This window comes from Hemicordylus capensis, chromosome 4, assembly GCF_027244095.1.
Source record: "Hemicordylus capensis ecotype Gifberg chromosome 4, rHemCap1.1.pri, whole genome shotgun sequence".
In the NCBI taxonomy this organism is placed as follows: Eukaryota; Metazoa; Chordata; class Lepidosauria; order Squamata; family Cordylidae; genus Hemicordylus; species Hemicordylus capensis.
In genome coordinates, this window is record NC_069660.1 from 282225751 (window position 1) to 282239953 (window position 14203).

The 14203-nt window shown below is 43.2% G+C and overlaps 1 long non-coding RNA gene across 1 annotated transcript in view; it reads right to left on the reverse strand.

Moving 5' to 3' along the window:
- LOC128325250 (uncharacterized) overlaps positions 1-14203 on the reverse strand; it is an 83525-nt gene that overhangs the window by 62895 nt on the left and 6427 nt on the right. The gene's annotated exons all lie outside the window — the stretch shown is intronic.

Genomic DNA, 14203 nt, shown 5'->3' on the forward strand with positions numbered 1-14203 from the left:
TCAGCCACACACGTACATTGCGGAGACGTGAAGTGCACGCACAATGTGCCTTTTGCAGCCAAGCAGGGAAAGGGGCGGCAGGGAGATATCCTGCCGCCCCAAATACTAACAAGAATATGTGCACCGGAGGGGGGGGAAGGAGCGGGTGGGGTAAGTAAACCCTCCCCCACCCTTAAAGGAACCCCCCCACCCCCATCCCTGCAATTTTTTGATTAATAAGTATGGTATCCATCCGAAACCCAAACCGCCCCTGTCCGGACTGGTCCGGAGGCCTGTAGAATGGCCTCCGTACTGGTCCGGACACATCACTATGTAACAGGAAGAGACAAGTTCAACAAGAAGTATGGGCAGGAAGAAGGGAGGGACAATGCCTCCAATGAGGATCACTACTAGCAAATGCTAGTGCCCCCTACAGGCTGGACATATTAGAGCAACATTTCCACACAGGAGGGGAGATAGATGGAACTGTTTTGTTTGTCATTTAATTAATATGTTTTAATTTATGAAATATGATTTTTAATTATTAATTTAAACCCTGTGCTTCTTCCAAGAAACCAAGGAGGCTCCTAACCTTTTTTTAAAAAAAATACAATCACTACATAAAATATATAAATCAGCTGTACAGCTACCATACTTATTAATCCAAAAATTGCAGGGATTACATTGTCTGGTTATGATACTTCCTGAATTTAAAATACATTGCTTAACTATTTATTTGACTCAGTCATGGAGACAAGGACCACAGCCCTCCAGCTCCTATGAACACTCCAGTTCCCATGTGCACAGACTACCCGTTGAGAGGGAAGCTCTCAGTGTTTGCAACAGAAAATGTCCATGCGTAGGCACAGAATTCCATTCTCATAGAAAACCATGGGCAATACAGTCACATATTGGACTGTGCCTGCAGTCCATTCGTCTACTGTGGGGGAACTGAGTCTAATCCAAAGGGATCATATGCATACAGGAGTATTACACGTTTGGTTTTAGCCCTGGCTCTCATAGGTAGGTGTAGACTTGTATTTCAGTGGCAGCTATTGATAACAAGCTAGGAGAGGGCCCAGCTGGGAAATGGGTTGGTAATTTGCCAAGGTGGAGATTGAACTCCCCACACGGAACAGCTATCTGCCCTTTAGAATATCTGGTCTCAGTCCCCAGATCACAGAAACAACATAATATGAGAACATGACTAAAAGATCTAGTGGCTGACAAGGTGAGGAAAATTACTTAAAGTAGTCCCATTGAAATTACAAGGACAAGTTAGGCAATGCCTAACATGTCCTTTTAATGTCAATGGATCTACTTTGAGTAATTGTCCTCATTGTATCAATCAGTTCTTTTTTAAAAAATCCATATTTTAAATATCTGACAGGGATGATTGTTAACACTAATTCATAATGTTTTCTATCTTACTTGCTATATGTATATACTATGTGTGGGTGTATACTGTACAAGCATACACTTTCAGTAACCAGAAGATGTTTATATTACATTTATTTCTGACTTCTTTGTCTTTGATTTAGAAATATATTCACTCTTACACACACATCAGTGCAAAATTTATGATCTGGGCAATCTGTTTTGTATAACTTCTCCTTTGATCAAATTTTAAAAATGGTATTTGCCATTAATTTCTCACAGTAGAATGCTCATCTACACACAAGAGTAGCTTCTGCAATATTTATGGGTATAGAAACTATGTCAGTTCCAGTCATGTAAGAATTCAGGGGAATAGGATGTTGACACAAATTCCAGTGCCTACCAGCTAATAAAAAAACACAACTGTTCTAAAATTGCTTCCTGAATAACTCCAGGGTTACCCAGAGAACTCCCTATGCACTAACAATGTTTGAATATGGAGCGGGGCTCTTTTACAAATCATTGCTTGTCAGGGGGAAGAGTGAAGAAAGGAACTGCTCCAAATAGTCACAGGCAGTAAGCGTCTGTCTGTCTGTCTTAATTATGCTTTATGTTTGATGTTCATCATTCAGGCAGTGTTCACACCCTTCTGGTCTCTCCATGAATGACTGGATGCAAAAAGACTGCACACAAATAATAAATCTAGGAATCGCAGGAATTTACAAACACTGTCCGGAAAGATATTTGCACTAACACAACACAGTTTTCAGAACCCCTGGGGAATATCTGCTTGAAATTGTATCTGAATTAGAGTCAGAGCATTGAATTTAATCTTGCATCGAAATGTTGATGATTATTACTACCATTTTGGTTAGGCATTCAGTGTGCCCTCAAGGCACCCAAAGCACCATCGGAATGTGGGTTAAAAAATAGAATGATAGCAACAAAACAAGAGAGGATAGATCAGTATTAAGGAAGTTACTAATCACAGGCTTTAAATGCTGGGTGGAAGACATTTTCGGATGAATTCCTGACAAGTGATGTCGTAAAATGGAGATGGTGAGATTATTTCAGAGAGTAAAATTTAGGAGGTACTATGGCATCAGTTTTGTGGAAGGACAGGAGAGACAGGTGTAGACTGGGTGGGAAGAAATAGGAGATTAGGGAAGGAGTTTAAGGAGTTTAGGAAGAGTTAGAGCATCAGTTTTAAGTGAAAGAACAGAAGAGACAGGTGTAGAGGGGGTGGGAAGAGTACAAAGGTGGAAAAATAAAGGCAGCCCGGATGCTGTTTTGAAGCAGTGACAGTGGAAGCAGTGTTTCTGTAAATTTCCCCATTGTGAATGGGAAACCTCCAGAAATGCAGCTTCCAAAATCGTTGCTTCAAAACAATGTCAGGGCTGCCTTTGAAGTCTTCAGCAGTCCTGGGAAGGGACCATTACGACAGAGATAGGCTTGCATCATGTCAGCCATGGATTGTTTCTGATAGCCATAGGTGAACTCATTAAGGCATATCATATCTAGAGCTCGGTGCTTTCTGCCATTCCTCTGGAGCACTGAAAAACGTACAATGTGGCATTTGGTCCAGAATTTAGCTTCCTAAGAATCTCAACATTTAAGAGCAAGAGAGAGAGAAAGCCATTTCCTATCTGTACCTGTGTTTGAGGGAGCTTGTAACAAGGTTCACTTTTAAAATGAATGCATGTGCAGTTATTCACACAGAAACATGTACATGTGTAGAGACCTGTATGCATGTAACTGTATGCATGTACAGCGTAACATCTGAATAGGGCTTTAGATATGCTCAAAAGTGTGGGCAATACCTAACGGAATCTCAGAAGCCAGACAGAAGAATGAAGATTTCCAATAGCCGAGGTCAGGGTTGAAGAGGCCTGCATAGCTCATTGTCTTTTCCTATTAGCAAAACTAGAACAGATTATGAAAATAAATGGTGCAAAATACAACAAATTATAGAAATGTGCTCAGTTTGCATCATTTTTACAGACTACAGAATAGTTTGTCTTGGTACAGAGCTTGGATTGCCTAAATATAGAAACTATCTTGTTTTCATTATTTGTTCTTTTTTTCTTTTAGGCTGTATAAGCATGCCCAACTACAAAGCAGTTTAAATTTGTCCTCCATTACTTAATTGTAATATTATTCACCCTTTTCTAAACATCTGATGCATCTGAGAGGACCAGTCTTAAATGTAACATTGTTGGGGTTACTCAAATGAGGAATCTTGCAAGAGAAAAAATGCCCCACTCAAATATGTTGCCCCCACCCCACCCACCCAATGGTGGGCCCTGAAAAATCACTTTTTACATATTCAAATTGCATTTTCTGTATGATGAATTAAAATTTATAAAATCAATGGGAATCCAGACTAATGCTGCCCTTGCATTAGAACATTTTGTGCATAACATTATTTTCATTGATTTCCCCCTTGCTGCCTTAGTGCCCTATGAACACATGTCCCTGAAGGCTGGAAGACCCTGAGGGCCGTATATCTGGGCCGCAAAGGAAAAAGGGGAGCAGCAAAAATCATTGTGTGCAAAAACATTGAGTCCCTAGAAGACTCGGGACACTCAGAGGCCTCCAAGGACCCTGGGTCCCTACCCAGACTCTAACACTGTCCCAACATGGGGACAGTATTAGTCTGGATGCTGCCCACTATATGTAAAGAGCAGTTTTTAGAATCCAAGGGAAAGAGTTGTGGTACGCAAGGACAAAGCAGTGGAATGGAATCAGGAATATTAATAGTTTAATGAAATAAATAGATATTATGTATGGAGAGGCAACTACAGACAGCTTTTCAGTGCTCTTGCTGCTGGCTGTTTGTTAGCCCCGCCTCTACTCCAGGACAGGAATACAAGTAACTAAAGTCCCATTCAAAAGCTGGCCTGGATCAAGGAATGGATTAACCAAAAACACCACAGAGTTCACTTCCATCTGTTCGTGACAAGAATTGGGGTGGGAGAAAGACCTTTAAAGTTGTGAAGTAGTAGGTGAACATCTCTCCCATATAATCTGTTCTACTCCTTTTGTGGGGTCAGATCTGTAGTATTTCCTCCCCACTACTTGTTTTTGGGTGGCATCTTCTCCCCCTTCCTTTTGGGGAAGGAACCTTTCTAGGCAAATAGGAGGTTTCCACCATGGCCTACAACAGGGATTCCCAACCATTGTGGATGGGGATGATGGGAGTTGTAATCCAACAGCATTTGGGGACCTAAGGTTGGGAGCCTACACTACTGAAGCAACTAATTCACCAGTTTGTGAATAATTTGTCTACAGGAGATGCAAGAATTCAGGAAAACAGGGTGGGGATAACTTGAAAGAACTCTATCATAATCAATAGGATTTGCACAAGAGTGCAATTCTATAAATCTCTGCTTTTTAGAGCAACTAAGTTAAAGTCTTACATTGGTGCAATTTTGCTTGCTCCACCAGTGCTCAGTTGCTCTGGATGTTGGCCGATTTGTGTAGGATGAAAGCCTTAATGTGAAATATACATTTTTTCTCCTTGAAAATTTTAATTTATAAGATAAAGCTCAGCCTCTCACTCAAATGCACTTTGTCTTTCCTGTACCTCCTCTCTGAGGACAACTGGTTTTGTGATACTGAGCACGATTTGTCCCCTTTGTTAAGCAGGGTTCACCCTAGTTTGCATTTGGATGGATAACTACATGTGAACACTCTCTGCTCTAAGATTGCACCCTTCAGGGGATGGGGATGGGGCTGTAGCTCAGTGGTAGAGCTATAGCCCCACCCAACCAGCATGCATGGTTGCATGAAGAAGCTCCCAGGTTCAGTCACTGGCATCTTCAGGAAGGGCTGGGAGAGACTCCTGCCTGAAACCTTGGAGAGCCACTGCCAAAAAACTGTGGCTGTGGATGCTGGGAGTTGTCATCCAAAAACAGCTGGAGGGACAAGTTTGCCCACCGCTGGTATACATAGTACTGAGCTAGATGGACCAATGTCTACTACAGCAATGTATATGGCAGCTTCCTATGTTGTGTGTGTGTGTGTGTGTGTGTGTGTGTGTGTGTGTGTGTGCATGCCACTACTGGCTAAAGAATAACACAACGCATAATCAACTTGTGGAATTCTCTGCCACAAGATGTGGTGTTGGCTACTAATTTGGATGGCTTTAAGAGGGGTTTGAATAACTTCATGGAGGAGAGGTCTCTCAACAGCTACTAGTTGGAGGGCTATAGGCCGCCTCCAGCCTCAGAGGCAGGATGCCTCGGAATACTAGTTGCAGGGGAGTAACAGCAGAAGAGAGGGCTTGCCCTCAACTCCTGCCTGTAGGCTCCCAGTGGCATCTGGTGGGCCACTGTGTGAAACAGGGTGCTGGACTAGATGGGCCTTGGGCCTGATCCAGCAGGGTTGTTCTTATGTTCTTATGTTATGTTAATTTCTTTGTGGGGAAAGTGGAAGAAATTTTTTGAAATAAATAAATAAATAAAATTAAAGGAGAGAGTGGGAAAATAAGGAAACACCAATGATAGACTGATAGATAGATAGATCGGTTGATTGATAGATTAGATCAGATAGACAGCTTTGCACACAAAAGACAATGCAACTCTGCCATGTTTTTATGAAGGAAAATGAAGTGAATGACATCTAACATTAACGCAAGTAGTAACAAACAATTCTATGCTGGTGAATAGAAATATTTCTCTTTTTTAAAAGAACCAATAATGAAGTATGAAACAATTTTCTAGATTTTCTTTTTTTAAAAATCCCATGTTAGAAAGAAACAATTTCCCTTTTAATGTTTCAACATTCTAGAACGCTACTGATTTTCTCTAACTTAAGAAAAAAACAACAACAATATATTTAAATACTCATTCAAATGCAACCACATATACTTGAAAAACATAGGCTCTTTGTGCACTTTTTGCCAACAAGATATAAAGAGCAAAAACAGAAAAAGTTATTGGCCAAAGAAACAACATAAAAGGTTAAAAATAAATATAAACCGTGAAGCATTAAATATAAAAGTAAATATAAATTGTGATGAAATTGTTTTTGAGAGAGAGAAGGGAGCAGGTTCACAGATAAAATGTCATGTTCCAATCCTCAGTAGTTTCTCAACTGTAGAGAGTTATGTTTGGTTGTCAGAGAACCGACAGTATGGATGTACCTGTATGAGACGGTACAACATTCAGTATGGTGTCTTTAGAACACGTAGATTTTGTTTTTCGTTTCAGTGAACAACAAACATAAATTTAAAATACAAGAAGAAGAAAAACCCGCAATAGTACAATCATCAGGCAAATACCATATAGCATAAAACAAGCAGAAAAACAAAGTGAACCAGATTTTAAAAGTATAAAAGATCTCAAAGTCTAAAAAAGGCCTGGGCAATGAAGAGGTCTTCAACTGGTGCCAAAAAGATATGAGACCTGAAGCTGGCACCAGTGCTTCCTTGGAGAGAGCATTCCCAGAATCAGGGCACCATCTATAGCTGAAGAGGCCCTATCATGGGGCATCACTGCCTCACCTCACCTCTGAAGGCAGAAGGACCCTAAGGCAGGCCTCCAAGGAAATTCTTAGTAGCCAGCAGGGGCAGAGCTACCATTGTGCGAACAGGTTCAAAGAACCTGGGCCACCAATGGGAAGGGCTGCTGAAGCCCACAGGGGTGTGTGGCTTGGGCTCCATAAGAGCCCCGAGTAAACTCCACCCACCCACCCACCCGGGCTCCGGTGAACCCCAAGCCAGTTCTGCCCTGTCATTTCAGGCAACATTTGCTGCCTGAAAGCTTCTGTTTCCCTTTCTCTCCCTCACTAACCAGAAGTGACCGGAAGTGCCACACACCCCAGCTCATGATTATTCAGCAGTGAATAAGGACACAACAAGAAGCAGGTAATTTGTGTTCACTTTAGATCTGTACTTCATTTTTTTCCTTTTTCTTAAAACACACACCCAATGATAATTAAAAATAACAAGTGCTTTAACAACCATGTCCAAAACTACAGATTATCTTCCCAGGAATTTCCATAAATCTCACAGTTCTCCTGCTTGATTTAATTTCCTTCAGGATGGTGTTATCAGCAAAATAGTATAAAAGTGATACACAAATGATGTAGCCATTCACACACCCCAGCCATTCACACATACACACACCAGCCGTTCTCACACACACACGGCTTGAGGGTGGATGGGAAGCAGCAGAAGCTCGCCTCCTCTGCAGACGAGCAACGTGGACTTGTTGGGCATGTGAATTGCGTGCATGTGAATTGAGCAGTCCACAGCTGCCACGGGCAGTGCAGAGGTGTAGGGGTCAGGATGCGTTGTCCTGGCCCCCAGAAATCCCACAGTGCACCACACAAGTGCACAGTGCATTGTGGGAATCCCCCCAGCAACGAGCAGGTGCCCATCAGGGTTTCAGCACAGGCTGAAAGCAGCCAGCGCTGACACACGGTCAATTGAACAGGGTTAAGGGACTCAGGCGCTTGCTCCCTTAACCTCCCTTGTCCTCTAAGAGCCCAGCTTCTTAGCCAGGTTTGCTGTCGAGGCACTGCCAGGAGCCAAGCAGCAATCAGCGGTTCCCACGGGCAGCCAAGCCCAATACACACACACACACACACTGCAGCCTAGAGGAGCTCAGAGGAGCCCTACGCAGCCTAGGTAGATGGAGCACATCTCCTTCACCCTACCACCAGCTTACACCTGGCTGCAAAGAACAGTGTGCCAGTTTGGGCTGGAGGTCAGGATGACATGCACATGTTTGTGGAGAACCAATGACCATCACACACACACATGCTCCAGCTACCCCCCCCCCCGCCCGACACACAAACACATACACACTGCAGCCTAGAGTTGCCCAGAGGAGCCGTTCGCAGCCTAGCTAAATGGAGCACATCTCCTTCCCCCCGCCTCCTGCTTACACCTGGCTGCACAAAGCAGTGTGCTAGTTTTGGCGGGAGATCAGGACAAAATGCACATGGTTTTGAAAAACCAATGACTGTAGGGTAACCAATGACCAGAGTTAAACAGCTCTTTTTCTAAGGCAAGGAGCAGTATTAAAAGGTATAGCCAGAGGCACATCTAGGGAAAATAGCGCCTAGGGCAAGCACTGAAATTGCGCCCCCTGTCCAAACATCTGACACCCATCTTTCAGATAACTTTACCATAATATCAGCTCAAAAATACAAATCAAGTTCGTTAATCTTTTAATCTTTCAAAAACTATTTGGCAGTGGACTTAGCTAGACCAAAAAATGCTGGAAAACTACAAATTTCAGTATGCTGGGGCTCATGAAATACCCAAATACTATGTGGAGGTGTACTTGGGAAACTAAACAGAAGTGCCTGTCTAATTCTCTACTATGCATTGTAGCATCACTATTACATAAGTTTTAAAAATAAATGGAGAATTTGACTTTTCCAAGATACTCTGAAAATAATTAAAGGATATGCAGAATAAACTGTGTCACTGCTTGGAATATATTCTAGTCTTTCAGAAAGACAGTTAAAATGAGAGAAAGAGAGCTAGAAACCTCAAGTGGGCCTTAATACTAAGGATTTCACACTGATTCAAAGACAAACTCACCATTAATAGCCATATTATTAAGACATCACATTAACTCACTTATCACAAGAAGCAAAATAAGAGCAAATGAATATAATCCTAGCTTATAAACTTCAGCTCAGTATTCACAAGCCCTGATTATCTGTACATAGTGCCAATGTGAATGTGTGTACAGTGACTTAAATTATTATTTTTTTACCTGTAGCCCCTTTGGGGGGCTTCCTAAAGGCCATGAGGGGGTCTGCAAAGGTTTTCCCTCCCCCCCCCACTGGCCTCTAGGGCCTCGCAGGGACCATTTGAGCATGTGCTGTGGCCATTTTTTAAAAAAAAATTTTAATGGCCACTGAAAACAAAATGGCCAGTGTGCATGCTCAAATGGCCTCTGTGAAGCCTGACATGGCCTAGGGCCTCACAAAGGCCATTTAAGCATGTGCGATGGGCATTTTGTTTTTGGCAGCCATTTTTTAAAAAAAAAATTTTAAATGGCACCCCCTTCAAGTGGCACCCAGAGCACGTGCCCTGCCTGCCCCACCCTAGATACGCCCCTGCATATAGCTGCAGTGGGGGGAGGCACAAACAGGGCAGGGAAGGAAACTGAAGGGCTGTGCTCTCAGGGCTCAGACAGGGAAAGAGCTGACTATCATACTGGTTGTGAGTAATGATGTAGGCATCGTAGCTTCAAAAGTCCTATTGCACAGACTCTTTTAGCAGTAAAGATGCCTTTTTCAGCCTCTTGAAACACAACTTTGAGGATCAATTGTGAAATAACCATCTATTGGGTCCCAGAGGGATATACAAAAGGCATTTTTCTTGCATGCACTCTAAAGGCTGAAACTATGCAAATGGACTACAAAATCATTTAAATACCACTTCCTCAGTCTGAAAAAACATCACCAACCCTTTAAACCCCTATTCAAAAGATTTAAACTGCTCTCTCTAAGCCATTTCTCAATGGATCTTCACCAGCTTTGCAGAAGGAGTGTCTCTTGTCACCTAGTGAACGAGTGCTGATGGCCAGGCAGATCAGACAAATAGTTTTGATTTTATAAGTAATAGAATGTTCAGGGCTTATAATGGTGGAATGTTAAAACTACTCTCTATCTTCATTATACTGGCATGACTGTGCCAGTATAATTTCACTAGGCCAGATTGAACAATACAGCCCCTGGCACACACTATTAGGAAGGTGATGTGCCAAGAGGATGGATGTTGTAATGCCCTCCCAGGATGTTCCTTTATCACACTGGTGGCGGGGACCTGTTCATTTGAATGGCCCCTGCATACACGCTCCAAATACTTGTTTATATAAATAGGTGCCGTTTGAATGAAAATCACACACACACAATAAAGAGACACACCAAGAAGGCATTGGAATATCCGTGGAGAACGTCCTGATGAGCATGCTCTCAGTGCATCATCTTCCTAATTGTATGTGCCAGGGACTGTATCATTCGAATTGCCAGTGACACGTATCTCTCTGGCCCACTCAACATGTCATACAACACTGAATGGTTGTTGTATAATTTTCAAGGGGCTATGGTATACAACTAGGTAAGCATGTCAAAGGCACAAATCTTCCTTTTAAAGAGGATAGCAGTGTTCTGATTGCTGTAGTTATTTATGAGGTATCCTCTCTAATAAAACGCTTGGTGTCCGTCCGTGGACGGACACCAAGCGTGCGTTCGTGCCTCGGCTGTTCTGGGCATGCGCAGAGCGCATGCCCAGAACAGAGCCAGGGAGGCAAAAACACCAGGACACGGCGACCATCTTGGGCGGCCAGAAACGGCCGCCCCAAAGAAGCTGGGACTGCGGAGGAAGGGGAAACTGACTGAGGCGGCGGCAGAGCCGCCGCCTCAGCCGAAAGAGACGGAGGCCGGGGGCAGAGCGGAGGCCATGTAACTTTTTTTAAAAAATGCTCCCGCGGCCGACGCCGCCGACCGCCCACCCTCCCTCCCAGCTGCTGAGTCCCCCTTACCCTGGCCGACTGCTGTCGGCCATAGACAGCCCTTAATTTAAGAGGCAGAGAGGAGCTCGCAAGCAGAGCTCCTCTCTGTGCAAAGCCTCTTGCCGAACTGCTGCTTTGGGCACTTGCATCCCTTGCGCCCAAAGCGGCAGTTCGGCAAGAGGCTTTGCACAGAGAGGAGCTCTGCTTGCGAGCTCCTCTCTGCCTCTTAAATTAAGGACTTCCTTCGGCTGTCAGCAGTCGGCCAGGGTAAGGGGGACTCAGCAGCTGGGAGGGAGGGTCGGTGGCGTCGGCCGCGGAAGCAATTTTTTAAAAAGTTACATGGCCTCCGCTCCGCCCCCGGTCCCGGCCTCCGTCTCCCCGGCCTGGCGGGGACAAGTCCCTGGGCCGATTTGGCCCTTAAAGGTGGGGGGGGGACACAAAGGAGCTGGGAGGGTGGCCAGATGGCGGAGGGAGGGGGAATGGCGGCGGGGGGCCAGGAGCGCCGTTACTAGTGCCCGTTATTCAACGGGCCAAAATTCACTTGTATTATTCATAAGAATTGCTCTTCAAATATCCTGCTTTTATTTTATTTTATTTACAATTTGGTCATGAATTAATTATTTTATTTTATGTTTATTTATTACCTTTTATATCCCGCTCTTCCTCCAAGGAGCCCAGAGCGGTGTACTACATACTTAAGTTTCTCCTCACAACAACAACCCTGTGAAGTAGGTTAGGCTGAGAGAGAAGTGACTGGCCCAGAGTCACCCAGCAAGTATCATGGCTGAATGGAGATTTGAACTCGGGTCTCCCCGGTCCTAGTCCAGCACTCTAATCACTACACCACGCTGGCTGGTGTATTTAAGAGTGGTATTTAAAAGTGGGCCATTGGATATTTCTGAATTTTGCCCTCTCAGTTGTCTAATTCTTGTGTGCACATACACACATATGCAATGAAATCAATTGTAATAGGCCTAGGTAACTCTGTACCATTTTAATTATGTTTTTGTACACACATTCATAAACGTTCAACTTATGTACCCTGTGTGGGATCAGCTATCACTTGAACACTATTCTGTTTATTACTGCTAAAGAAATGTGCTCCTTCTAGGGGGAAAAAGACCATGAAATATAATTTAAGTACAAATCAAGGCTTTCAATTCCATCCATTTTTGCATCGCATTCACTAAATTATGGCAGCTACTTTTCTTTTGTTTGTTTTTCTGTTGCCGTTCCAGGAAATGGTAAATACATTGTACCGTACCATTTTATGTTTTATAAAAAGGTGACCTACACTTTCCATTTCAAATGTGGTTTCTTTAATGAAAATATTGTAATGTCTGTCCATGCAAAGCAAGTGCATATTAATATGCGTTTACATCTGTCTCATATTAATATTCATGCCTGAATCCACATCTCTACACAAAGCCAATTTTCTGACCATCTGTGTGATGGCTGGTGGATGCAATGAATAAATTTTATTTGTGAGGGGAGTGATAAATCATGTATCTTCGGGGGGGTTTTCCCACCCACAATCTTTGCTCTTAGGTGCTAAAATGTTTTCATCGTGGTTTGGAATTTTTAAGCAAACCCAAGTGATTAACCCCTTCGCACCTTTCTGTAGCTCTGCCAGCTTACAAAGGACACAGGAAACTTAATGAGAAGCATGATTGTGTGACTGAGCAAGAGGGACTGCCATTTTAGCTATGTGGTCTCCTTGCCTTTTCTTCTTGAATTTCATTCTCTTTTAGAGACTGATTTGACTTGGTAATTTAGAACCTCACTCTGGTATCTTGGTCACTGAAGAGCACGCCACTTTGGGAGCACCGTCTTTGATTTTATAATCACCGATAATTTATATAACGTGTTTTAGTGGACGACGTCCTTTGCCGCCCTTCCACCATCCATCCGATAACAATCCCCTGAGGTGGGTTATTATTCCTATTTTCCTCACAGATTGAGGAACTGGGGTTAAGCGATAGTCACCAGGGATTAATTTGAGTAAGGATTTATCCAGGATTAGCCCCAGAATCGGCTTTATGTAAAAATGCCAGGATTCCTGCTCTGGAACATGTAACCATTTTATTTGATGGTGAGGAAAACGAGCTCTCGCTGTACTCCAGGGCATGTCCTGATTTTAGTATATCTTCAGAGCTGAGCTATAGCAGGCAGTAGGAAAGATTCTAGGCCCCAAAACCATTCTCCACACATCTGACCTCCAGTTGAGACGATGTGAATGTTTATTTAAATCCCTGTTGTCACTCTCATTTCAAGAAATGTAGGATCCTTAGCAGATTTAGAAAGTAGCTGGTCCAAAGCTACCTTGTCAGTATGGGTGGAATGTTAGTTCTCACATGTCCCAAGCCAATGATGAATACTTGCCACTGGCCTACATTAACTCTGAATGCTATTCATCAAAAGCAATCAGAATCTGCCCATATAACCCATCTCTGTAGTTGAGCAATTCAGCATGCACAATTGTCTGCCAACTATTCATAAACCATTCTGCAGGGTTGGAGGGAGATTGTATGGACAGCTCCGGGAGAGAGAAAGTGGTAGGCTAGGTTTGATCTGTTGGTGTCCTCCTATCCTCTGCCCTGCCTGTGCAAATAACTAGGCTTGTGCACCACCAGAAATATCAGATCAATGCTGATTCAATAAGGATATGCATAAAAAGGTATCAGGGAGACTGATAGGACCTCCTCAACACTATCAGTATCAGGTCTGCATTGATCCACTATTTTACCAATAATCTTTATCGGAAGCTGGCTTGGAAAGAAAGTGTCTCCAAGCTGGCTCCTGAGCTGGGTTTTAAGCACTGCAACCCTGAAATTGGGACAATTGGGGATCTCTGCGGTTGTATCAGAAATCCTTCCACTAATGCCCAATTGTGGGCATATCACTCTGATATTCCTATTGAATTCATACAATTGCACAGCCCTGCAAATTAATGTTGCCTTCTCAGAACTACTGAGAAGGAAACCATAAAGAGATTGGCTTTGGTGCCTTTTGACATCATTAGGCAATATACCAGATGCATCCCTCATCTCATACCTATTTACATAATTCCAATTCTCATCACTAAGTGTCATATCAGCTGAAAACAGCTGTCTAGCAACTCAAACTTCAGTTTAATCCAAACCAGTTTACCCCAGTTTCCATAACCCTGCTTAAATGAAGGGGTCTTACAAATTGTCTCAAGATGTGCAGATTTGGGATAATTCTTTAAGAAAAGAGATTTCACTCCTGTCTAGGCCCTTCTGGTACTCTAAACTTAAATGCAGATGGTATGGTTAAGAGGGCACTCCTCCATCATTCTGAGAAATAATGATGGGATACAGGAAGAAAGATATGTTTACTTTTTA